Source organism: Poromitra crassiceps, assembly GCF_964638095.1.
Source record: "Poromitra crassiceps genome assembly, chromosome: 28".
Classification (NCBI taxonomy): domain Eukaryota; kingdom Metazoa; phylum Chordata; class Actinopteri; order Beryciformes; family Melamphaidae; genus Poromitra; species Poromitra crassiceps.
Window position 1 is genome coordinate 4,333,225 of NC_139651.1, and position 26,758 is coordinate 4,359,982.

Here is a 26,758-nt window from a genome sequence, read left to right on the forward strand (position 1 = left end):
CTCGTGAACCCGGAACTGATCCTCCCCCGACCCCGTGACATCATCAACAGGTCAACATCATGTACTGATTACACCTTACACCACAGGTCTTTGCTCCCACGGATGTATTAAATTAGCCGCCCGCCAGTCTTTCCATTGTCTGCTCATCATCATGGACGAGAGGACACCAACCACGGTAAATACCAACTGGTTACCATGTATTTTCACCGGCATAACGTAACGTAGCTACACCAGCTGAGCTTGTTTCTGTGGCGCTTAGCCTAGTTGGCTAGCTAGCCAACTAGCTAGGCTAACTGCCACAGAAACAAGCTACGGATTGATGTGTGATTTCCAGGTAAGAATAAACGCACAATGTTGAGCATTTACATTACATGTTATTCACAGGTATATGCCACACTATATATTATCTCAGAAACTAGCGTAATTGTGTTTGGTAAGATAAAGACATTTGATAAATGAATGAATTTTCCTTGTAGGCTGTAGCTAGAACAGTATGTTGCTATAGCTAGCGAGGTGGAGGTAACGTTAACGTTAGCTAGATTAGGCTACGGTAGCATTATCGATCTAATGAATTCTAGCCGTAAACATTTCAGAAGCTAGGTTAGCAACGCTGGCCACACATGTAACATACAGTAACTACTATGTTTTCTCTTATTAGAGATTCCAAGAAGAGAGAACATTGCCTCTGGCGATGACTAACTGTGACGGTGGGATGGGAACAGGACAACTGCTAGCTGTGTCTATCACGGACCCAAACCTGCAGACTGCAGCAGATACCCGCAGATTTGGAGAGATGTTCTGCAACCACCACTCTTGTGTCTCCATGCTACTACACATCATTTTGCTCCTTGTATGGGATGAAGACCCGTCGTTGACGTTGGGGAAGACAGCTTTTATGTTGTAGCCACTTTGAGTCCAGTTTTTGTTGATGTGAGTAATGTTCAGATAGAGGGATGCTATTTACTATCTAGCTGCTGTCACTATGCATTATCAAATACCTACATAAATCAAATCCAGTCAAGAACATAGGGTCTGCATGGGAAAATATGTAATTTAAAAATGGAAAGCATGTAGGAACCCTGCCAATCATCTTGCATATTGATATTTGTGGCTGTGAAGAACAGTCTTAATCTATACAGTGATATGCAGGCTATCATTAAATTTTATAAAACATGTACAGTACTTGTTAGTAGTTTCATGTTTGGTTTTACCTGTAATAAATAAGGACATTTATATATGTGCCTTTTATTTACCATCACAGCATAAATGACAATGCATAACCCCTCCTAATGTGATGTCAGAAAATCTAAGTAATTATGCATGACATTACATTTCAGGGCATAGAATATTTTTTTATTCCAAAATAACAGATGTGGGACACAATCAATTAACTATTCATACTGTTTGCAACAGTAACATTTACAGTGCTGAATAATGGAGTTGCATGAATATGAGTGTGCACTGATGATGTGGCCTGCAAAGATGGGTTAGTGTTGGTGACCGGCAGCATTTAATTTAGAAATGTTATAGTGGAACCTACATAGAAAGAAGTTTTACCTGGGCACTTCACAGACTGCCTGGAGTAAAGACATATGGAGCACTCTTTTCTGTCTGCACGTTTATTAATAGGGGCTGAGTGACATTTTGACAGGTAATCTTCTAGTCTTCTTCAGAGTAAAAAATACTTCAATGTTAGACTTTTTTAAATGTTAGTTGTACAAAATCCCCCCACCAGTTCAGCCCCACCTGGGGCCCTGATTGAGCTGCACATGGGCTCAATAAAGGGTGGTTGATTGGGTGAAGCTCAGTAGGCCATGTATGCTGTTGAGAGGAGGCTGCTCTGCTCTGTTCTTCCCAATTGATTGTCCATGTGCAGATGCATCGTTTGAAGTGTTAGTTTATTATAGTTAGTTCCTTTGAATATTGATTGAGTATTTGATTTGAATTAGATTTATTATATTACTTTACAGTTTAATTTGTTTTCCCTTGTTTGATCAAATCCTTTGTTAATACCTTGTTTGTCTTTTAGGCCAAATCATCTGTCCACATGATTTTCCATCATTAATCAAGGGATTTGGTTTGTAAATAAAAACCCTGGCATTAGTTCCTCTGAATCCTCCTCATTCCACCTGGATGTCTCACTTGCTGAGGCTACACCTGTAACCTCCACCTTTACAGTTTAACACAGTGTTAGTGTCAGAGGTATGCACCTTGCTGCTACAAACTGAACATTTTCTAGTTGGAAAAAATAAGATTACTATATACTATAATTAATTGGGCTATATTTCATATGCTACATTTCAAAAGACAATCTGTGACGACATGTTTCCTGTCACACCTAGCCCTCATTCGCAGCTTGACAGAAAACGTTGTTCAGGCTCTGGAGATCTGGGATGTACTGGTAGTCCTTTATCAATGCTCTCCAAAACACATCCTACAGGAGAACATAAAACTGTTATTCTTTGCAATTCTTTTAAAAATCAATGCTAAAACATTTTAGGTTAAAATATTGACACGAGTAACTGGTGAGCTGCAGATGATGTAAACGTTTGTAATACATGTTATCTCTTCTACTTCAACCTCTGTCTAGTCTGGTCAATTATAGGACAAGATACAGCCTACTGTAACACAGTCTTGGGGTTTGTCTTCCTTGTCTAGAATGGACACAAGGCCACTACTGCAACAGCAGCCTTATGTGCAGGGTGAGAATCTAGCACTGCAGCTAAATGCTGGTGAAATACTAAAGTGGCTGGTAGATTTAAGACGCAAAATAATTAATTTCCCACTCTGGTAACGTCCAACATGGTGTTAGCTGTAGCCTAACACCAGCAAAGAGACAACTTGTGTGATGACAATTCATTTAACACTAGCCGGTTGCCAATATTGACTGCATCAAAGATGTAGCAAAGTAGTATTACTATTACTATTAAAACGATTATGAATTATATTCGCTAAACATTATCTCAACAGACTTACCAGCGGCTTCGTTCTGTGATGCGTTTGTTATGGTTTGTTCACACTTCCTATACGTCCTGTTTGCGGGAATATCATTGGCTGATTCAAGTCATGTGACGCTAAAACGAGCATTTGATTGGTTTTTGCGATAGCACTGCCATAACGTTTCCCTGATCTAATAAGTTACGTTTTCATTAAACTGCGTTCGATTTGAGGCTGCCAACAAACGGAATCGTGTTCAGAAGAATTTTATTTAGTTCATATGAAAAAAGCATCTAACCTCAAAATGGGGATCGATCATCTCAAAAACGAAAGCAGATAGCAGCCTTCGGCCCCTCACCTAAAAAGGAGTTCGGTCAATCTGCGCTCGATTGCTCTTCCTCCTTCCTCCTCTTCCTCCTTGAAGGACCCGGATGGCGCACACACATGTTGAAATTTTTGAACACAAGATTCTGAAAATTTTGAATTGAATTTTGAAATAGGAATGTGGAAACTGAATAATTTCAAAGCAAATAAATTCAGTTTAAAATTATGCTATTCAGATTCAGTTTTTCAACTCACATTAAAAAATAAAAATTTCAAAATATAAAAGCAATTCAATTTCAAAATGAAAAAATTCTAATTCAAATAGAGCAATTCAAATTCAAATAGAGCAATTCAATTTCAAAATAAAAAAAATTCGAATTCAAATAGAGCAATTCAATTTCAAAATGAAAAATTTCGAATTCAAAAAGAGCAATTCAAATTCAAAATGAAAAATTTCGAATTCAAGTTGAGCAATTCGAATTCAATTTGAGGTGGCACATATATCAGCCCATAGACCATTGACTTGATGTGATGGTGGTCGCACTGCGACGTGGCTCAGAAAGGGACATGAAGTCATCTGCAACTTTCATCCAAATCCAGTAGGATTTGCAGCAGCATGGACAGTGGCTTGTGATTGACAGAAAATCAATTTTTCACAGTCGTCGAGGAGTAGTTAAAGTAGAGAGAGGCCTGAAACTCCAGTGGGCGGGGAGTTTCTGCTCCGAGAGAGTATGTGCTGGAACGTGCGATTTGAACGGCAGAAATCTCAGCCACCGGTAATTCCTGAGTCATTCCAGATCAACAAGGAAGAGAGTGGCAGAGGAATCGAAGCTGCTAAAGACATGGGGGGGGATTTCACAGAGCAGGATTAGTGAGTTATCCAGCCAGCTTGAAGTTGTTTTGGTTTCACAGTTCAAATCAGTATTGTTGGCTTATACGGTTTCACAGTTCAAATCAGTATCATTGGCTTAGGGCCTGTGTCCACCTAGCGTCTTTTCCTCAGGTCCAGCGTCTTTTTTCAGTTGTTTCCAATGGGGGGAGAGCGTATGCGAGCGCACACGGACGTGTAGAGAAAGTGCGCTGCACCCAGCGTCTATTTTCAGAGCGCTCCGGCGTTTTTGTGCGCCGGCTCCCAGCGCTCCCAGCTGAGAATAATTTAACTTTTCAGAAAGACGCTGGTGTCGGGTGCTCCTTTTCTGGCAACTAATCATATGGAGAAACTATCGCAACAGAGACAGAAAGGCTCAATTGTGGGAGCAGATTGGCTAGACACTTAATATTTCTGGTGAGTGTTGTGCTTACTGCTTTTAATAGCGTAGCCTACCTGTGTTGTTAGCTTGCTAGCTGTCAGCTATCAAGCTCCTACCGCACTGAGCTAACTTCCTTGTATATTGTGCGCTCGGATCAGCGCTCCCCAGCGCACTCCCAGCGTTTAACGTCGGAAAAAGACGCTAGGTGGACACAGGCCCTTATACGGTTTCACAGTTCAAATCAGTATCATTGGCTTATAGGGTTTAACAGTTCAAATCAGTATCATTGGCTTATACGGTTTCACAGTTCAAATCAGTATCATTGGCTTACAGGGTTTCACAGTTCAAATCAGTATCGTTGGCTTATACGGTTTCACAGTTCAAATCAGTATCGTTGGCTTATACGGTTTCACAGTTCAAATCAGTATCGTTGGCTTATACGGTTTCACAGTTCAAATCAGTATCATTGGCTTATACCGTTTAACAGTTCAAATCAGTATCGTTGGCTTATACAGGAGCAGCAGGTCATGCTGATTGGTCCATAAAGATGTCGATTCAGAGGTTTACCACCAGGAGAAGATTTCTATTCAATTAAAGTTGGCAATGCAACAGTAGATGGAAGCTTTATACTACGAGAGGGAGGGGGAGTTACTCATTCACTTTAGTTACATTATTTATATCCCATTGTTTTCTCCACCAAAAGTAAATGGACATTGGCTTTGTTGGATAAAAAGCTCCCTGAGAACAAGGTTTGAAATTGTTTCAGCTCTTTGATTTGTAAAAATGTGTTTTTATATAGGCAAAGCAATGGTTTATTTTATTATGTATAATGTCCAGTAGAGGGCAGAGCAGCCATTTACTTTGTGTGTGGGGGGGAGGGGCTGTATTCACAAATTTGCACGCCTCCAATCAGGTCCACACAGCTGCCAGAGTTTGGAAGTTTGTGGAGGTGAGTGGCTGAGGATCAGATCGCTGTGGATAACTGCTGTGTCTGTCAATATTGATCATGTAAATGAAGCTTATTTGTGTGATTAAATTGAAGTTGTTGCCATCAGTTGATTCCTGTTATTCTGTTTCTCTGTTGTGCTTTGTGAAGCACTTCATTGCACTGATTAGTTATTGTAGTTTTGTAGGAGGAGACTTGGAGCATCCTTCATGCATCTTGTCAGTTCTTTTTTGGTTTCCGGGTCAACAAGGAGACAAGGCTGTGAGGACAGAGGAAAGGATACATTTTCACCAAATAGGATACACCCATCTGAACCTTCAACAATGAGGACAGTAGCTATAAGCCGTACAGAGTAGACGTACGCACAGTCAACATAAAGTCTTACATTATCATACATGATCTAAAACAAATATAATAAAATGATGTGTAACAACACAGGCGAGGCCTGTGCGCGAACGCGGGTCTGCAACTTACAAGCCCAACACGTTAACCATCAGCCATTAGCTAAGGCTCACGTGTTGGCTTTTATCCTTACAGACCCAGGATCGCTACAAATGTAATCGCTGCATGGAATCATGAAATTGAATTATAGCGAGGTAACCTTTCATGCACGTTCCAGTAGAAACCTTCGTTAGAAGTATATATATTACTAAATGATTAGTGAGCGGTGACTAAGGTTGGGGGAGATGGACAACTTACCCGGGCGGTTTCATGTGGACCCCTTTGGTGGGGTCCTATGCGTAATATCCCTCACAAGCACATAAGCACCTTTTGTGGCTGGTAGCACCACGTTAACAATGCCAAACGTCTGATGTATGTATTTTATTTTCCTGTGTCTGAGCCTGTTTGTCTTGTTCGTTTATTGTTCTATTAAAAAAAATGAAAATATAATATATATATTACTTCCAAGAGATTATTTTCATTCAAGTCAATAGCTGAGGGGTTAAGACAGAGGACTCTGAAGCAGGTGTGCCGAGATCGAACCCTGCTCTGGATTTCTTTTTTCTCTCTGAACATAACCCTTGTGGGAGTGACATATTTCGACGTTGTGGGGAAGATCTGGACGTGCAGGTAACGATTTTGTGTCGAAAAGGCAGAATAAAGACAGGTGCAAGCAAAACACTAATGAGGGGTCCCAAATTCCAATCATGGAAGTTTGAAACCCTCATTATTGCTTTGCTTGCACCTGTAGGGTGCCCATAGAGGGGTCTATGGGCAGGCGTGGGCAATGCCCACTCAGACATGAGTCTTCACAACTCAATCAAAAGTTAAGCAAATATTGCAACAAGCACAGAGAGATTATCTCCATTTTATTAGTAGATCCAGCACCCCATACAGCACAAGATTACAGAAAATACTGTTTATTGTTGCAATAGACCACACATAGCATCTCAGAGGGGGTCACTGAACTGCACACCAGAGTCAACCATGGTGCCAAAATTTCAACATTGTGAAGCAATAACGTGTAGAACAGCGCTATTAGTTGACAATAACCTTGCAGATAACTAACATTACACATGTAGAACAGGAAGTCCTTTAACTAACCTCCCAAAGCACATTAATAAACACATCTACCCCAGAGCATGCTGGGAACTCCGCCTACAATATATTTCTTTTCACCCCAAACCAATGGAGAAATTCAGTATGTTGCAGGAGGGGGCGGCTGCAGCAAGGCCCTGTCAGAGGCCCCTCTGTCACAGCTTTAGCAAAGAGATAGCTGTGAATGATGCTTGGCAAAGTGGATATGATCATATTCAGCCAGACAGTCAGATGGAGATTTAAAATGGTGAGCAATTTTTATTTATTTGTAGCCAAGCTAACTTAGAGGGCTGGCCCATGTTGTAGTCAGGTTCCCTCCCTAGTGATTTACACCCATCAAGGCCCAGGTGCTGCTGCTTAGATAATTAGGTGCACCTCAATAAATACTGTGTCTTGTGGGGCTGAGCTGCCCTTATCCCACACTCTTTGGTTTTCCCTGGAAATGGTTGCTTGGAGCTTGGTTGCTGACACTTTATAAGTGAACATGCGGCCTAGAACATTCATCACAGCTTGAGAATCCCAAGAGCTTTATTCTCTATGTGAAGTAGCGGCCAGCTGCTGTTTTGCCCTTTCTTTATTGTTTTATTTATTTTGTTGTACTATTTCACTTTCTGTTGTACCACTGCCTGTTTTTAATTGTTACGTTCTGACTGCAGGTTGTCCCGGCCAGGAGTGGAGAAATTGTCCCATTGAGAGGGGCTGAGTGTGCGAATCCCCGTGTCCCTAGTTATCTGTGGGTTTGTGTTTTTGGTTTGCTGTGCTGTTTGTAGTGTATCCCCACCTAGTCTTAATTTGGGATCGCATTTGAGCTTTTAGCTCCCTCTCTGGGGACTCTTAACCCCTCCTCCTGGTCGTTGAGCAGCTTCCATTTAGAACTATCTAAATGTGTTTTTAATTTATAAACAACCAGCCTTTTAGCATGTTGACCTTTTAACTGGGACTGTGTGCATTAAATAAACATGTACCCTTGTTATACTTGGAACATCTTGCCTCTGCTCTTCATTTAAGGGTAAAACGGAACTTTGGTTTAACTCTTTGGGTGAAATTCCCAAGGTGGCGTTGTCAATTTATGTAACTGGCTTCTTTGCATGGTTACATATTTATTTTTTTTACTACTGGGGGCACCTGCCCCCCCTAGCCCCCCATTAACTCTGGCAATGCCAACACTTTTTCACACCTCTCTCTCTCTCTGTTCTATGTCTCTTACCCAGAGGACACCCACGTTGCATTTAGGTACAGTCAGTTAGATTCAGCTTGGTGGTGGTGGTTGCTTAAACCTGCACTAAACCTCTGGTGTCACTCCACATTTAGTCTTTAGGCTTTAGGCAAGGTGCCACAATAGTCTACTGGAAATTTCTTGGACCCAGTAATGTTGTTTCTTATGAACTTTTATGATTGAAATGTCATATTTATGCCTAGTGGATGAAATTCAACTTGGTTGCTAAAAGGGGTTTTAGCAACCAAGTTGAATTTCATCCACTAGGCATAAATATCAAATATGACATTTCAATCATAAAAGTTCATAAGCAACAACATTACCTTGCCTTGCCTAAAGCCTAAAGAGTAAATGTGGAGTGGAGTTGAATGTTATATTTGCTATGATTATTGTCATATTTGCTATGATTATTGTTACTTGATATGTCACTTTACTGAGATAGATACTATATTTGATGATGATTATACTGTGTAATATTTCTCTGTGTATTGTTTTACCTGATTTTAGTGTTCTGTTGTTATTGTGAAGTGTACTGAGACACCTCGGTGTGATTTTGCACTCTAAATAAACTTTGATTGATTGATGTTTGAATTTTAGTTTTTGCCTTCGTCAGATACTTGTTACAGCATGGGGAAATGTTTCTGTGAGGAGACTAGGGCCCTATTTTGTCGATAGCGCACGATCTAAGCGGATGGCACAAGTGCATTTGTGGTTGTGTCCAAGTCCACTTGTACGTGCATGTACTAAGTCCCTTAATTATTCATAGGTGTGTTTTGGGCGTAACATGAACTCAACCAATCAGAGTGTCATCTGCCAGTCCCTTTAAAAGCCAGGTGTAGATGCTGAACTCATCGACAGACCTCCACCGCCACTGAGCCATTGAGTCAGGGTGGGATGGCGCCCCGACTTGACCTACGCCCCCGTAGCAGTCGGCTAGACACCCCTTTCAAAAAGGGCTTAATTTGACCTACAATTCATTGTCAGTATTTCAAAAACACAGATGATTCTGTCCTCAAGAACAACAATTTTGTATGCAAAGATTTCAAAGAATGTGTTTTTTCCTGCCCCCCCCCCCCCACACACAGACACACACACACACACACACACACACACACACACACACAGACAGAAACAGACAGAAGGTGGCGTTCTCCACCGCTCTGGGTGGAGGTGATGGAGGACGTACAATAGGACCCTTCAGCGGAGACAGAACGTTGATCTACAGGAAAGTCTGGACCAACACTGGACGGGCCTACAGCTCTGATACAGGTGACCCAACACACACACACACACACACACACACACACACACACACACACACACACACACACACACACACACACACACACACACACACACACACACACACACACACACACAGCTAACCTTGTTGATGAATCTGTTCACCATGTTGTGGGATGTCACTTCATAGAGACTTTGCATTATTTCTTCTGCAGGCATCTTCACAGCACCGGTGGGAGGAGTCTACTATTTCAGATTCACCGCCAGCGGTTACAAAACCACAAAATTTACAGGAGTGAAGCTCTTCAAGAACGACTTATTTCTGTTGCATAACAGAGAGAACCCCACCGACACAGCTGACCCCCGCACCTACTTCTCCAATGGTCTGGTCCTGACGCTACTCCCCCGCGACAGGGTCTACATGAAACTTCCCTCAGGGGACACCATCTATGACGGTCCAGGCCACCGCTCCACCTTCAGCGGTTTTCTGCTCTTCACTTTGTAAATGTTCACTTGGAAAATTAATCTAAGCTCTTAGCTCACTCTTTTCCTCCAATAAAATGGTGTTTGCGTATAAAAACAGAAGCGCTGATATATTCACTGTTGACATCTTCATAGAACAAAATATTATTGGGGTGTTGCTCAATTTGAACAATTGTATTAACAGACTGAATTTGAATCACATCATTTCAATTTGTATTGTTTAACTTGTATAATTGCATTGAAGAACTGAATATGAATAGCATCATTTGAAATTGAATGTATTAGTTTGAAACTGAATTCCAATCAACTTGAAACTGAATGTAATGTAATATAATGAAATTGAGAGCAATAAAGATGATAAAAGCAATGGGCAGTCACAGTAAGCACTCCAATTCTGAGAACAGTGACTGGGTTCAGGGCATTGGCAGGAGTATCTGATAGCCTACCTAACATCCATGAAAAAATAGAAAAAATAAATAAAGCTTGCACACTGCAAAGGCTCCAGTTTATGTGTTTTTATTTGACACCGGTGTTCGTGTCTCGCCTTTTTTCATATGTCTACCTAACATCCATAACATGTATAGATACAGATAGATCAATCCATGATCAGGGTGTTGGTAAGATGCAATGGTAAACACACAGAGCTCTATACCGCCTCCTATAGACCGCTCCAAAGAAAGACAGCAATTATTTAGAAAGAACAGACAACAGTTAGAAAGTGGCTCCTACAGGCAGTTAAACACACAAAGATACTACAGCATAACAGAGTTCAAAAACAGCAACCAACCACTATTGATAGGTGTCGACATGGTTGTTGTTGTTGTTGTTGTTGTTGTGGTGGTGTGTGTGTGTGTGTATAGTAGTCTGTCTAAACTTCTGGACAGTATGGACAGGACGGAGTCTTCAAGACCATCAGTGGCTCTCTCTCATCAGTGGTCTGGCTTTTGGAAAAAAACCCACCAAAACGCACACAAAACCGCCCAAAAACAAAGGCAGATCTATGGGAACAAGTTGCCCTGTAAGTGTAAACCCGCCCAAGGCCCATTTCCCACCCCAAACCAACCTAATTGGGCGGAAATCCCGCCCATCTGGCAACCCTGTGGGTAGTTGGCTTTTCCCGGGGTCGAGTGAGTTCGAATTTGGGGTGGCCTCTGATTGGTTTAACGCTACCGACCGTTAGTTAAGTTAGGGTGAGAGCCTTGACCAAGTCAGGATCACCAGGGAAATGCAACAGTGCAGTCGCATTTTTTTTTACCAGTAGCTAAACTCGACCTCAACCACGATGTTCAGCCGAATGCAGCCAACGTATCGGTATCAACCCTCCCCTGACGTGAGTTTGACCATCTTTGTATCCTACATGTTGTTGACGTTACAGAGCGGAGGCTTTCAACTCGTTTGAAACTAATGACAGTTTGCTTGTTGTTGAACTCACCGAACCTAGCTAGCTAAACTCATCTAGCTATCGTAGAATATGGATAGCCTAGTTGTTGACGTTATTTCGACAATTTCGGACGAAAAATACGGACTTGGTGTGCAACCATTTTATGCAGTTGAAAAATAACAGAAGCGGCCGAGCGAGAGTCCGCGGAGGAGAGGCGGCGGCTCTCTCCACCTCTGGCCGCCGCGCTCTCCTCCCTCTCTCCCCGGGGAGCGGGGGAGGAGAGCCCCGGTGTCATGCCGAGTCATGCCCCGCCGCCAAATGCATCCTCATCTCACGGGAACGTATTGTAATGATTTATACGGAAACTTAACTGTTTACAAATGATATAATTGTCTGGGTAGACGTGATTTCAAGGCCAGGGGGTCTGTCCTGTCTCATGGAGACCGACTTTGATGCATAAAATCCGCATCGAGGTGACTTCCATGCTTGGGGCTCTCTTCTGGCTCATGGAGGCCGAGTTTGGTGCTTAAAATCCGGCTACAGGTGACCTCGATGCCTGGGGGGGTCTCTCCTAGCTTTATGGAGGGGGAGGCCAGTCTCGGCGGTTTGTACCTGCCGAGATTTGCATCCCTGTTTTTAAGTTAAAACAGACCCAAAATGTGGTGGGGATGCAATTCTCGGCGGGGGTGCAAAGCTCGACATGACGGCCCACAGCGCTGGCTTGCTGGCAAGGTGACTGTAGGCCCACACGGAGGCGCAGTGATGGTCACCATCCTGTCGCCTGCTTCAGTCCACATCATCACCACTGCTGTGCTGGCTGTCTGTCTGATCATGTTGTCATGTGGATACGTGACGAATATTTGTCTCGTATTGACAAACATAATACAACGCATCGGACTCAGTTTGCAAGGATTCTGTGCGTGACGTTTTTTTTCCTCCGGATGACTGATTAAGAAACGAACGAAAAAAGAATAGGAAAACAGCTGACTGCGCAAACCATGGATGTATTTAGGTGCAAACAAACTCCACTGTGTAATGTAGCCTCTGCTCAGCTAGCCTTTGCCTCATGCCTGCTTTGTTTGATAACTTCCAGACTCCAGTCTCGGACCTGCAGAAGTTCAGGAAGATGTTCCCCCCACCACGACCGATCAGACCGACTGTGAGTAGCCTAGCTGGCCCTATATGACTCAGAGATATTTACATATTCCAATGCAAACATTAGCAGAGGTTAGCTAAACTATGTCTCTGTCACAGGCTAGCACAGCAACACATTGTACATCATGTAGTGGTTCTCAACCTTGCTAGGCTATTTTGTTATCTCTCTATCTAAATAGAGATAGTTTTATGCAAATCTGAGAATAAAAATAGTATTCGTGTAATATTAGCTACTTTCATGTATTTTATTTTGAGTGATTTGGATTTATTTCATCTAAATTAACTTATATGTATGGCCTCTCTGTGTATAGGCTACTATGGATGTCAGTGGAAAGGGTTTATTGTGAGGATGGTAGCTGACATGTAAAAAGTAGAAAGGGAGTGGAGTTGTTTGTCATTGTCTATCCTGCTGTTTTTCCTCATCAGAGACAGGCTGTGTCTGCGGTCCTCTCCGGCTCCATCAGCTCCTCTGGGCCCCGACAGGCCATGAAGAGACATGGGAATGAGTCAGCTGACCAACCTGAAGCTGTGGAGAAGAAATCTCGCAGAAGCCAGGTAGAGAACACACACAGAGACACTGCAGGAAATAGGCCACGCCCATCGCTGGGGAAAGCTCTCCGTACACCAGCGTCATTTTCCTTGAATTGAACATGGATAAAAGCTGTTGACTGAGCCAGTTCCTCTATAAAACAGATGAGTTGCGTTCATGTGTGATGAGTTTCAGGATATTTTGCTCTGTATTGACTGCCAGTAGGCTACAAGGTGCCAAAGTCATGTGAAATCTCACTGAATTGTTATCTAACATATGAGAGTTAATTTAGCATCAATCCATACAATCAGTCAGTCACACTAGTGTGTGTGTGTGTGTGTGTGTGTGTGTGTGTGTGTGTGTGTGTGTTTGTGTGTGTGTGTGTGTGTCTCATATACTGTAATATGGTATGTGTAGAGAACAGCTGCCACATCCTCACAGTCTTTATAAACAGCCTAACTGAGTGACAATCACTTGAACTGTGTTCCTTCAGCAGCCTGGAGGACAGGAGACCTCTGATGTCTCCATGATGGAGGTGGAGGAGGACATCTGCCAGGCATTCTCTGAGACGCTGGAGATGATGGATGTCGACGAGTTCGACGGCGACTTTCCAGAGCTCTGCTCGGAATATGTGAAGGCTATATATGCCTATCTGTACCCCCTTGAGGTAATACATGCTCTTTATTTGCGCTTACTATGCTTTTGATTGATTCATTAATATAATAATAATTAAAATGATATAATAAAAAATCGAATACTACGCTGGTTAGTTTATTTTGATATAATATAATACCACCCTGATTAGTTTGTTTTGAGCTGGTATGCTCGAGTGTGTATTTTATATGACAAGGTGTTCCGTCTCCACAGGCGCAGCAGCCAGTGCGATGCGACTACCTGCAGGGAAAACTGATCACGGGAGACATGCGTGATGGTCTCGTGGACTGGATGGTGAGGATTCACTCCCGGTTCACACTGACACCATTCACACTGACTCAAGAGACGCTCTACCTCTCCGTCGCCATCGTGGACCGTTTCCTCCAGGTACAAACTTGTTTTAAATGTTTTCTCGTTCATCTTCTGTGAACTAGCAGCTAGCTAACACTCTTCTTCTTATATAGCAGCTAGCTAACACTCTTCTTCTTATATGTGCCGTAGGTCCAGGAGGTGCCTCGTCACCAGCTGGACCTTGTCGGGGTCACTGCCTTGTGGCTGGCGTCAAAGTACGAGGAGAATTGGACTGCAGGCTGCACAGAATTCGCCGACGCCAAGACCACAGGGCAGACCTTCCTCAAGGCAGATATGCTCAACATGGAGCAGCTGATCCTGAGGAGGCTCAATTTTGAGCTGGGACGCCCCACGCCAATGGACTTCCTCGGGAGGGCCGTGAAAGTTGCAAGTGTGAGTATATATATACAGTATTATGCCAACTGCCATAAATCTATATTTTGTCTACTGTCTTCATGCAGTTGATGTCATCAAGGCTATTAAAGTGACTGTCTTCTGTCTGTCTGTCTAGTCCTATTTAGAGACCGAGCAGCTGGCCCAGTACTTCATGGAGGTGACACTGAGCAACTACGACATGGTGCAGTACCGTCCCTCAGAGGTTGGTGCTGCTGCCCTCTGTCTTGCCCAGCTCCTGCTGGATGGACTGTCCTGGGTGAGTTGACTGAAGTCTAAAGGCCTACAGATGGATTCAAAGGTTAACTATAGCAAGTCAACATGAGTTCATCAGGCAAATGACAGTACTCTGATCTCTCTCTCTCTTGTGTTTGCAGTCTTCTCTCCAACAACGCCAGTCCAGGTACAGCGAGGCCCAGCTCAGGCCCATCATGCAGCTCATTGCAAAACATGTGCTGAGCCTGAACGAAGGCACCACCAAGTACCCGGTGAGTTGGTTTGCCTACAGTGAAGTGTGAATAAGATGAAATGTTGTTTTGAGCAGGACCTACTAACACCTTGTGTTTCCCTCCAGACTGTCAGGATCAAATACAGCTGCACAAAGATCAGCTGCCGTCCTGAACTTCGGTCCGAAACACTCAAGAAGATGGCTGCTACTCAAGAACTGTTTGGGGACGGCAGTGACCGCACAGGTAAGAGAGCAGTTGACACAGCTGAGTGAGTGAGTGAGTGAGCGAGTGCACAGTGCACACAGTGGATTGTGAAATTTGCTCGTTTGTTAGCAATTCAAACTCCTGTGAGAAAGCAGATGCTGTTAATGTTTTGGCTCGTGCTGACTCTCTCCTCTCCTCTCCTCTCCTCTCCTCTCCTCTCCTCTCCTCTCCTCTCCTCTCCTCTCCTCTCCTCTCCTCTCCTCTCCTCTCCTCTCCTCTCCTCTCCTCTGCTCTCCTCTCCTCTCCTCTCCTCTGCTCTCCTCTCCTCTCCTCTCCTCTCCTCTGCTCTGCTCTTCCCCTCTCCTCTCCTCTCCTCCCCACCCTTCCCCTCCCCTCTCCTCTCCTCCTCTCCTCTCCAGGAGTGTCAGGTTTACACAGCGTACGCCCTACCCGCCCGGACATCGCACAGTTCAAACAAGGGGTGAAGACTGTGGCGGGCAAGATGGCCGTTGTTCAATCAAGGGCTGAAGACCGTGGCGGGCAAGATGGCCGTTCTCACCAAAGGTGTCACGAATACAATCCAGGTGAGAGAGGGGCGGAATCTGTGTCATCCTCAAGCTTAAAGTATAATAATATTAATGCTTTAACAACAACCCCAATGTTCAAACTAACTTGGATAACAAACTAATTCCGTTTTAACATGGGGCTTGTTTGCACTTGACAGCCATGAACATAATATTTAAGGGTCCTGATCACCCTATGGGGTTTATTTCATGATAATGACCGGCTCCCTGTACATTCTACCGCTTATTACACGGCTACGTACTAAAGAAAGCTACGGTAACACTTTTTGCCACCGGGTGTCGCGAATGAGCTAAATTTACCGGACTTCTTTCTGCAGATTGATATGACTGGACTTGGTCCTCCAGTCTTTCAGAACGGCGTGCATAGCAACGGTCTGTTATACCTAGCAGCGGTAGACCGTAGAATGATAGAACCACTCTGCCTGCGGCCTCGTGGGATAACAGCTGAGCAGCGGGATATATTTGCCACAACACACTGGCTCTCATGCTATATTGCTTAAATAACCCCCATGTTAAAACTAAGTAGAATATTGCTTTAAATGGGAAGTGATACAGCATCTGCCATTACTGTATGAACCTCTACACGCAAATAATGTCTGTTTTCTCTTTGTCCAGGATCACTACCCCGCGACCCCCGGAGACGAGGTTTAACCAGTGCCAGGCCTCTGAGGGTAATGCTAAGACGGGCCGACCTCCACTAACTTCGGTCCCTGCCCCCCCCAGCTCCACAGCCACAGTCCTTGTCACCTCCCCACCCCAAACTGACTCATCACTAACCCCGCCCCCCAGCAGCACCATCAGAGTCCAGCCCAAGCAGCACCTTCCCCCATGCTCCCCGGAGAGCCAGGACCTGGCAGCCGAAGATCTGCAGCACAACAACAGCACGGCCCTGCTCTTCCTCTTCCTCCTGTTCTTCCTCCTCTTCCTGGCCGCGCTGGCCTACAACTGCTACATGCAGTACCTCCCGGCACCCTGCCTGCGGCTGCGGGCCGCTCTCCTGGGCACTCACAAGAAGAACCCCGTTCGGCCCTGAGTACCGGGCCTGCGAGGCGGGCCTCTGCTGTGACAGAGAAACTGGACCTGACGGAGCGGCACCCCGACCCAGAATGGCAGCCAAGTCGCCCCAAACTCAGCTCCGGGCGCTGAGACAGACCCTTCCCGAGCTCGCGCCCGACGCCCCCGCACTTCCTGCCTGAAGACTCCTCCTCCGCCCCCGAGCCCGCCCCTGTTGTTGCCTCAGACTGAGACAGTGAATGGCACGTTTCACCTAATGTGAGGAGCCCGCGGGCGACCAGGCGGGCGACGAGTCGACCTCCAAAAAGAAAAAGGAGTTCTGCACTCCTTCCTTCATAAAGAAGAACAAGGAAAAGACAGACTAGATCGGGCCAATAACGGATGGGTCCTCACGGCTGGCTTCTGCCTCTTTTCACTTTGCTGTTTGTCTGCGACCATTGCACCGTTTGAGCAAAGCCACACTTCTTACACACATTTCTGCTTTTCCTTGTTTTGACATCATTCGTCTCTGCTCATTAATTAACCTGTTGTTCTTTGTTAGCGTGTGCCAATTTTGTATATAGTTTAAAAAGGCTCAACTGCTTGAAGGTTTTTAATGAATCGTTGCTTTTAGTTGTGAGCGAGTGATGCATTCTGTCTCCTCCGGTCCATCGGAGTGGCTTTCTTCTACGCATGTCTACTACTTAAGGTTCACTCACACACCTGATGTGAGCTTTGGGCTTTTATTGCTCTTGTTTATTTTTATTTTATTTTTAAGAATATTACTCAAACTGATGTCACCACTAGAATGTATTGGGATTGTATCGAAAACATGTCGAAGTGTCTTTTAAAAACAAGGAATGCAAAAACAGAAGCTTGTATCCTCTCATTTAACCGGTGGTCAATTTTGACAGTGAAACCTCCAACTTGCATAGTTATGCAGTGTAAGTACACATTAGCACAGGCGAGTAGAACCACAGTAGGGCGATCTTCAGTGGATGGAAAATACTGTTTAAGTCCATATTCATGTGTCCAAAATCCATTCTTTGTTGCAATTATTATTATAATTGGAACTCACAATCCTCCACCCACAAATTAAGGAAATAACACTGGATACTGTAGTTACGCTGTTTTAGTGCTTTGAGCTTTATGAGATTCTTTGAACCTTTCACACAGTGGAATCATAACAAGTAGCACTCTGACTGGTGCTTCAACACCAGGCCCAACATCACTAGGTGCGTGTTGGTACTTCCACAAGTGATACTCTATGTATAGTCTGTTAGTGGATTCAGGTGTTGAGGACAGTTGGTAGCCTCTGATATCTTGCTCAGTGAAGGAATGTATAAAAGAAAATATTCTCAATTTTAATTTTCTTTGGCGTTTGCTCCCTAGTTTCTCTCTCCATCTCAGTGAAAGGCAGAAAGCCGTGACAAATGTCTTATCTTCGATAATTGGCTTTGTTTGCGGATAATGAAATATAGTTTTATTCCGCTTTTTCTCACGGTGTCGATGGAGCCATTGTTACTGTCTGTGAGAGAGCACTGTGAACCACCGCCTTTTAAAAAACCACATGGGAACTGCATCTAGATGTCATGGCGTATCATTGAGTAGGTACAGTTGTTACAAAACATGTGAATGATATGATCACTACTATGATGCTGCATGTCAGAGCCCCTCAGCCTGGACTCTCCTGTGTAAAACTCCACTTGAAAACAAATCCACTTCTCAATGAGTATCTGTTGCTTTCCGGTTTGCCGTCGAGACACTGTGGACATTGGGGACGCAATTCTGTTTTGAATGGCATTGATGTGTGATGTGTGATTGCAAATATAGCAACAGTTCACACAGTGACCTGAACGGGCGCCACTGCCTGAGACAGCGAATGGCACGTTTCACCTAATGTGAGATGCCTGACAAACCCCTGGCCTCTGTTAACGCCACAACAAGTGGCTTATTTTACAATAGGTGAAGGACCGCATGGCGTTAAAATGCATAGAGCTTGTTCCGTCGACTTAACGGCCTCTTTCAATTTTGTTATATTGTATATTGTATATATTGTGTATTGTATATAGTCATGGTTTTCATTTGAGTCTGATTATTTCTTTCTTCCCATTTAAATGTGTCATCATTATACTGTACCATCTACGGGCTTAATACCACCACCTCTTTTTCTCTCATGGTCTTTTTCAACCATGAATAAAAAAACACTCCCTTGAAAACCATTTGTGTCTGAATTGTGTCTGATTGTAGCTCACTCAGGTAGATGGTGTGTTTACAGTTACAGACCATGTTGAATATAGGCTGCTTGGAGTTGGGATTGTGAATTTGTGGAACAATGCCGCCCCCATCTGGCGGAGTCAGGCTACTCGGCTCCGCCACTTGTAAGAAATTTAACTCTTCCGATCTCCTAAATGGGCGTGGTTCTCGGCTTGTGATTGGCTGTCTGTCAATATTATGAAACTTCATTGGCTGACCAGTCTCCTAAGGGGGCGTGAAAGTGGCCAAACCTCCGTGGCACAGATACAGGAAGTGACTGGAAGTTAGGGTGTCTCTATCTAAACAAAGAACTTTTATGGTCCTTCCACGCTCTTTGCTAATAAGATAGAAAACGGCACAGGCCGTGAGCTATCCACCAAGAACAAGAACGAACGGACGTTCTGCCTCTTTAGACCCGGCGGTTTCAGAAATTCCAGGACAATAAACCAGGAGGAGTCGAGGACTAGACCTCTGATCAAGGTTTCTTTGTGCTCCGATCCAGTCTACAACTACTGGGCACAAGCAAGGACAACTTATTTGGAAACGCAAAGACTCCAAGTAAGGCTGAATCATCAACAGAATTAACGGAAGCGAGTCCTGCAACGGACAATATTTTTACAAAACTCCTGTTAAAATTGTGCTTCAAACACTGCTACAATGATCATGTCATGTTTCCGTGTAGTTTAACGGCGAAAACGTTAAGTCGAACTTCTTTCTAGCAACATACCGTTGAAATAATTTCTTTTAGTTGTGTCTTTGATTTACCAGAGTCGGGGAACGGACGCTACCGCTGGCGTCTTAACTGAAAGCTGTTACGGTCCTGTTACGGACAGCTCACTCTGCGGCTCTGCTGGTTAGCAAGCCAGTAATAGTCAACAAAGCGAGTGGCTTGTAGTGGTCGCTGAGTCCCATTTTGCTGCATTATTGCCACCTAGCTGGCCTTGTTGTGTTTTAGACAAAGCTAGCGTTAGCTAGCTAGCAAGCTAGCAACTTTAAAGATCAGTAACTCTCGTCGCCCAAGCACGTCTTATGGCTTTCTGTCATCAAAGTCACTTTCCTAAAGTAATTTGACATGTTACCATGCACATATTCATATGAAATTCCACATATTGACACATATAGATGTATAAATTAGTTCCACTTTCACAAAGCGGCGATCCAGCATCTGAAATGCCTGCTAAAGTACCGGAAACCACGTCGAGAGACCTCTGACCCGGACGTGACGAAACAGGCGTCCAGGTGTCCGTTGCAGGACACAGTTACGCGCTGGGAGTCACTGTGCTGTAACAGCCTCTCTGGTGTCAGCACTTAGAAAAAAAACCAAAAAAAAAAAAAAAAAAAATTTTTTTTGGTTTTTTTTCTAAGTGCTGACACCAGAGAGGCTAAAAGCGCAGCTAGGCTATATCCTTATTGTTAGATGTGTTGTTGTGCATAGGCTACTGATCATAATGGAATTCATATCCTCTCATCATTGAGGACGATTGTGATTATATCCTTTGTTTATAGAGAGCCGCAGGGATGACGTATTTTTGTAGTTAGAACGCGGAAGTCCCGGACTTCCTGGTTCTTCACTGTTTCTGTCTATGGGATTTTTGAATGGGTTTTTGCCGCGATGCTTCAAATACGGTCTCTGGGCAACGCTGGCTTAATGAAACGCGAACCAGAGTTCAGTCGGATAATCTTCACAGATGGGGACCACTTTCATGAGTTTTGAAGCGTAAATGCGAGCCCTAGAAGTAAAAAGCTCGAGCTAAGCTAATCAGAACTACACACTGTCGCATAGGCCTCCACGTCACGTCAGCGCTCAACCCGGACTGTTGTTGGATGTGTGCACTGATTACCCCGGGCTGAACCAGGGATGCGTCCAATACCCATACTTGTACTTCTTTCTTGTAGTATGTACTGCTGCTGCCCTCACAAAGTATGGATTGTAGTGTGCAGCATGCATGCAAAATGCATACTATTGGGACATAGGTTAATTGGGACACACTACATCTGTCGTCACGAGCTTCCTGAACTCCGACATTGCTCACTTCCGCCGACGTCCGCAGCGACACACAGTGTTGCCAGATATCAAATGTTGAATTATCGTACCAGAGGGTCAAAATTATCGTTTTTGGAGTGAAATTATCGTACGCCCCCTCCCCAGCGCCCCCCCTCCGCCTATGTCCGGGGGGGGGGCGTGATTTCTAACCCCACATAGGATAAGCAATAACCACGCCCTGTGGCGCTGGGATTGGCCAGGAGCATTGAAGCTTGGGACTAAAGCACCTGGGGTTTTTCATCTTTTAAAATAAAGATGTTTAAAAAACTATTGCTTGTTACATTTTCAGTGCTGTACCTTTTCTCTGGGTAAGAATTGAGCTTGAAATTAACGATAATGATACATTATATTATATGAGCTATGAACGTGAACACAACACCGTTTATATTATTTCATGTTTTTGTAGATTGTGTACATTGTGTAGATTACAATTATTATGCTTATTATTAGTTAATACTATGCTAAGGAAGGTAGGTGACCATAATTCATTTCAATGTCCGCTCTCGAAATCGCTGTCTGTTCTCAAGAGCTATTCAGTTGGTTCATGAAATCGCTGGGCTGCGTGCCCTCCAGTGCAGAGCCGTATAATAGAAGAGTTCCGACATCTCCATTCACTCCAATGGACCAGTTTTTTTTCCAGGAAGTAGAAAGTGGAACTCTTCAGTAAAAAAAGCAGCACTGTCGAGTTGCAACAAAATAGACAGTGTTGTACTCTGAAAGGGTTTTTCATCCCTTGAAATTAATCAAATTGTACATTATCGGCTTTATTTTCGCATGCAAAAGTAGCGCGAGACCCATTCCTGGCTGTTCATTGGCTAATGAGTCTCGCATTTTGGTCCTCCGCTGACGCCACTCTCTTACTAGAGGACACTACTCCAGTGTTGCTCCTGGCCAATCCCGGCGCCACAGGGCGTGGTTATTGCTTATCCTATGTGGGGTTAGAAATCACGCGTCGGGCGGGCTGCGGCTGATCACAGGCTACTTTTTGGACTTGGCATGATTTTTCAACACTGTGATCTCAGCCTGTGTTGCAACAACAACAAAACACCCTGCACGTATTGGCTGCAAATATGTTGTTTGAAGAGATGATTGTATAAACAGATAGAGTGATAGACGTAGGATTCGTCTAAGTGTCACAAAATGATGAAATTATCGTACATTTGGGGGATTTTGGGATTATTGATCGTACATCGTACAGAGGTCAAAATTATCGTACAAATACCATAATTATCGTACGTCTGGCAACGCTGGCGCCACATTTGAGTTTTTTTTTTTTTTTTTTTTTCAATAAACAAAGTCTGGCAGTAACAAACAGTACATTATACAAAAAATTCAGACTAAACATTTACAAAATTGGAACAGACAATCAAATAAACAAAATAAAATAAATAAAGCAAAAACATTAAGTCAGAGTTCTAAACAGGAATCAAGATATGCATGTTTTGGTACACACTCCATGCTTGTTTGGTTTTAACATATTTCAAGGCTTTCTTAAAGTTAATTATCTCATTCATGAACACGCAGCTCAGTCAGTGCGACGTAACTCCAGTAGGTGGCGGTAATGCACAAAAAGTTGTTTGCCAACCGCCATAAAACATTAGAAGAAGAAGAAGACGTAACTTCCTGCTGCGCAAAGGATTGTGGGGAAGATTGGCTGGTGCAGCATGCATCGATCCATACTCCGAAATAGGAGCTGATGTAGTACAACATCCTGGTACTCTTGGCATACTGCATCTGACATACTATGTATTGGGACATACTAATTATTTTTTTGCCTACTAAATAGTATGGAAGTATGGGTATTGGAACGGGGCCCAGGTGAGGGAAAGAGAATTTCCGTGTTCGTCCTTTGAAGTGGTGACGTTATTGACATATAATATCCCCATCGACTCAACAGTGTAGTCTCATTTAGCCGTTTGCTACTAGCCGCCCTTTTAACGGCACGTAAAAGCTTCAAAACTCATAAAAGTGGTCCTCGTGTGTGAAGATGATATTACTAAACAGTGGTTCGCGTTTGATTAAGCCAGCGTTGCCCAGAGAGATTATTAGAAGCATCGTGCCAAAAACCCATTCAAAACTCCCATAGGCGAAAACAGTGAAGAACCAGGACTGTTAGCATCGATGATTTCCGGACTCGTTCCTGCGGCTCCCTATTGTGTAGTGATTACTACTGGTCATGTGGTCATGACTCACCGTCGACTAGCCTACTACTGAGTTGATATAATAAGGCGAACGTCTCTCTCTCCGTTATTAGACGTGATCCCAAATACTATCCAACTTTCAGAGCTAGTGAGTTTAATAACTCAGGCACACCAAGGCCGTCGGAGCCTTGGTTCATGACCTTTATTTGTTTGATTTGTCTCACTTCCCCTCCCCCCTCTCTCTCTACTCTCTCTCACGCACGTGCACACACACTTTTATTTCATTTAGGCTACTCATTGAAACCACACATTTTGAGCAACATACCATTCAATTTTGAACAATCTCCTAAAGCGTTTGAGACAACAAAGTTGTTATTACATACAAGTGATTTAATTTAATTTAATCCTGCTGTAGCAGAGCTGCTTGGTGGGAGGACAGACATCTGGTGTAGGAGCAGAGGAACGTTGTCCTAATGAATTCTTCAGAAGAGGTGAGAAAAATATCACTGTTGTTTCACGGATGTTGCCACACACACACACACACACACACACACACACACACACACACACACACACACACACACACACACACACACACAGTCCATGTGTCCTAATTCTGTCTTTGCATCTTTCTTTATGGAAACAGAGAGTCACCAAAAGACCCAAACGTCACCGCTGTCACCAGTGTGACAAAGGATTCACAACACTTCAGAGCTTAAAGACACATGAACGCATTCACACTGGAGAGAAGCCCTACCACTGTGACCAATGTGGGAGCAGTTTCAGTCAGTTAGGTAGCCTAAAAAAACACAAACGCATTCACACTGGAGAGAAGCCCTACGACTGTGACCAATGTGGGAGGAGTTTCAGTCAGTTAGGTAGCCTAAAAAAACACAAAGGCATTCACACTGGAGAGAAGCCCTACCACTGTGACCAATGTGGGAGCAGTTTCAGAGAGTTAGGTAAGCTAAGAATACATCAACGCATTCACACTGGAGAGAAGCCCTACCACTGTGACCAATGTGGGAGCAGTTTCAGTCAGTTAGGTAGCCTAAAAAAACACAAACGCATTCACACTGGAGAGAAGCCCTACCACTGTGACCAATGTGGGAGGAGTTTCAGTCAGTTAGGTAGCCTAAAAAAACACAAAGGCATTCACACTGGAGAGAAGCCCTACCACTGTGTCCAATGTGGGAGCAGTTTCAGAGAGTTAGGTAAGCTAAGAATACATCAACGCATTCACACTGGAGAGAAGCCCTACCACTGTGACCAATGTGGGAGCAGTTTCAGAGAGTTACGTAAGCTAAGAATACATCAACGCATTCACACTGGAGAGAAGCCCTACCACTGTGACCAATGTGGGAGCAGTTTCAGTCAGTTAAGTAACCTAACAACACACAAACACATCCACACTGGAGAGAAGCCCTACCACTGTGACCAATGTGGGAGGAGTTTCAGTGAGTTAGGTAACCTAAAAAAACACAAACGCATTCACACTGGAGAGAAGCCCTACAACTGTGACCAATGTGGGAGCAGTTTCAGTCAGTTAAGTAACCTAACAACACACAAACACATCCACACTGGAACGGGCTACTGGTGTGACCGCTGTAAGAAAATGTTCACTCAGTCATCCAATCTGAAGAAACACCGCTGCATCTAACCTGCTGAAGAGCGCCTCCACTGTCTGCAGGGGGAACACACTTCTCTCTGTCCAACCAAACATGTAAAGAATAAAAGTTCACTGAAAGCAGAGTCTGACTATGCATAATAATCATGTTTGTTTCTCAGCCATAAATCTTCACATTGCATTGCTAGAATGTAAACAATGTAAAAAAAAATGTCATTACAAAGTAAATAATATAGTTTGAATGGAGAGCTTGTGAAACTGTGATGTTAAGTGTCTGATTTGTGATTACTACAGTAGAATAACATGGAGCTAATATCACCATTATCTTTTTTTCTGAACCACCATACAGAGCGTCATATTTTGTATTGACACAATACAAAATATGACGCTATATGATATTGAATTCAGGTATATTGTCCTTAATGTTGACTAACATGAATTAAAAATGAACAGAGATGTAAAAAAGGTGAGTTCATATTAAAGGCACAATGAATTTAAACCCCTTCTCTTCAGTGTATAACTTCTAGCCTGGCATTAACTAAAGTGACTAAGTCACAACAAGCATTACCTATGACACAAATAATCTGTGGCAGCAGATACTGTTATCATTCAAACTAATGTATTTTTACTAACGTTATAGACGGTTTTCATGGGATTGTGTTGCTGTAGGAACAGTTTGAAACCGAACTTATTTCCTGACAGCTATTAGCAAACACTGCAACAAGAAGTAAGCTATGGGCTACACTACAGGCTAGTCTGCGCATGCGAGCCCACGTAGCAGGCGGCGCTGCAGGGCGAGCGAAGCTGAGCTGGCGAGCGCGTGTAGCGAGCGTGCTGGATTTCTAGTGTATAATAATTTCATTGTACAGCATGATCATGAGTTTGCACATTTTGATAATAAAACACTTTGACTTTGGTAAAGGACAGCCTACTTGCCATAGACCCTTTTCACTGACATTTTGTGTCGAAAAGGCAGGGTAAACTCAGGTGCAAGCAAAACACTAATGAGGGTTTCCAACTTCCATGATTGTAGCCTAATTTGGAAACCATTAATGTTTTGCTTGCACCTGTGTTTACCCTGCCTTTTCGACACAAAATGGCCCCCGTGAAAAGGGTCCATTGCACACAGACAAGGTATAGTAGCCTATAATGCAAAAATACAAGTCTTTGTGTAGTAAGGTTAGATGTGTCATGTTCCACTGAGCCTGGAATCCATTGGCTGTTTCTGCCACTCTTCCATGGTTTCTGGGCACTGAAATAAAAGATACAAAGTAAAATCGATGGTTTCATGGCAGACCCTTGATAAGTCATGTGGCCATGTGTCAGTCCAAATGCCTACAGACTGCCAGTGTTGGGAGGATTATTAAAAATGTAATCAGATAGGCTACAATTACTAATTACCTAAAAATTGTAACCAGTAACATAATCCAAGTATCACAATAAAGTAATATAACTGATTACTTTCTGTTACTTTTGAACACATTTCCTGCATTTGACAAGTCCACGGGCAATGTATTTTAAATTGTAATCCTGCTTTTACTATGCAAATTAATTACATCTCTTTTTCTGTAACTGTAAGGGATTACACTTATAGTGTCAGGCAGTGACCAAATCACTTTCGGTGATAGAAAATCGATTAACAGTGTGAGGTTGTAGATTCCCAAAGCTTATGTTACTACATACCAACCCTGTAATGTGTCAACTCTGATCATGTAGACCAGTGATACTTTTTTTTTTGCAATTCCATTTTCCATTTTTTTTACAGTGCACCTGAACGCCGCAACATGCAAGATACCCGCTGAATAAGTGTCCAAATGTTCATGTCATTCTGGTCAATACTCCACTTCTGTTATAGCATTTCAGTCTGGAATATGGAATATCTTTCAATAATCTATGATTTAGCTGCTAAATTGTCAAATACCGCCGTCTGCTTGCTACCCAGGCACTTATGTATGTACTAACTTAACCTAACCTACAATCCGCTACAGAAAAATGTATATTGTTTGTTTATTAACTGACCCCTGGCCTTCTATCATTTCACGAAAGTGGCCCCCGGGCAA

At 43.5% G+C, this 26,758-nt stretch overlaps 1 long non-coding RNA gene and 1 pseudogene across 2 annotated transcripts in view; one reads left to right on the forward strand and one right to left on the reverse strand.

Moving 5' to 3' along the window:
• The window catches only part of LOC310799849, a 449,550-nt pseudogene that overhangs the window by 129,659 nt on the left and 293,133 nt on the right, over positions 1-26,758 (reverse strand). The gene's annotated exons all lie outside the window — the stretch shown is intronic.
• On the forward strand, positions 19,279-25,147 carry LOC310799484. Its single transcript, XR_014553817.1, has 3 exons — positions 19,279-19,444; positions 23,487-23,562; positions 23,718-25,147. It is a non-coding gene; the product is annotated as an uncharacterized lncRNA (long non-coding RNA).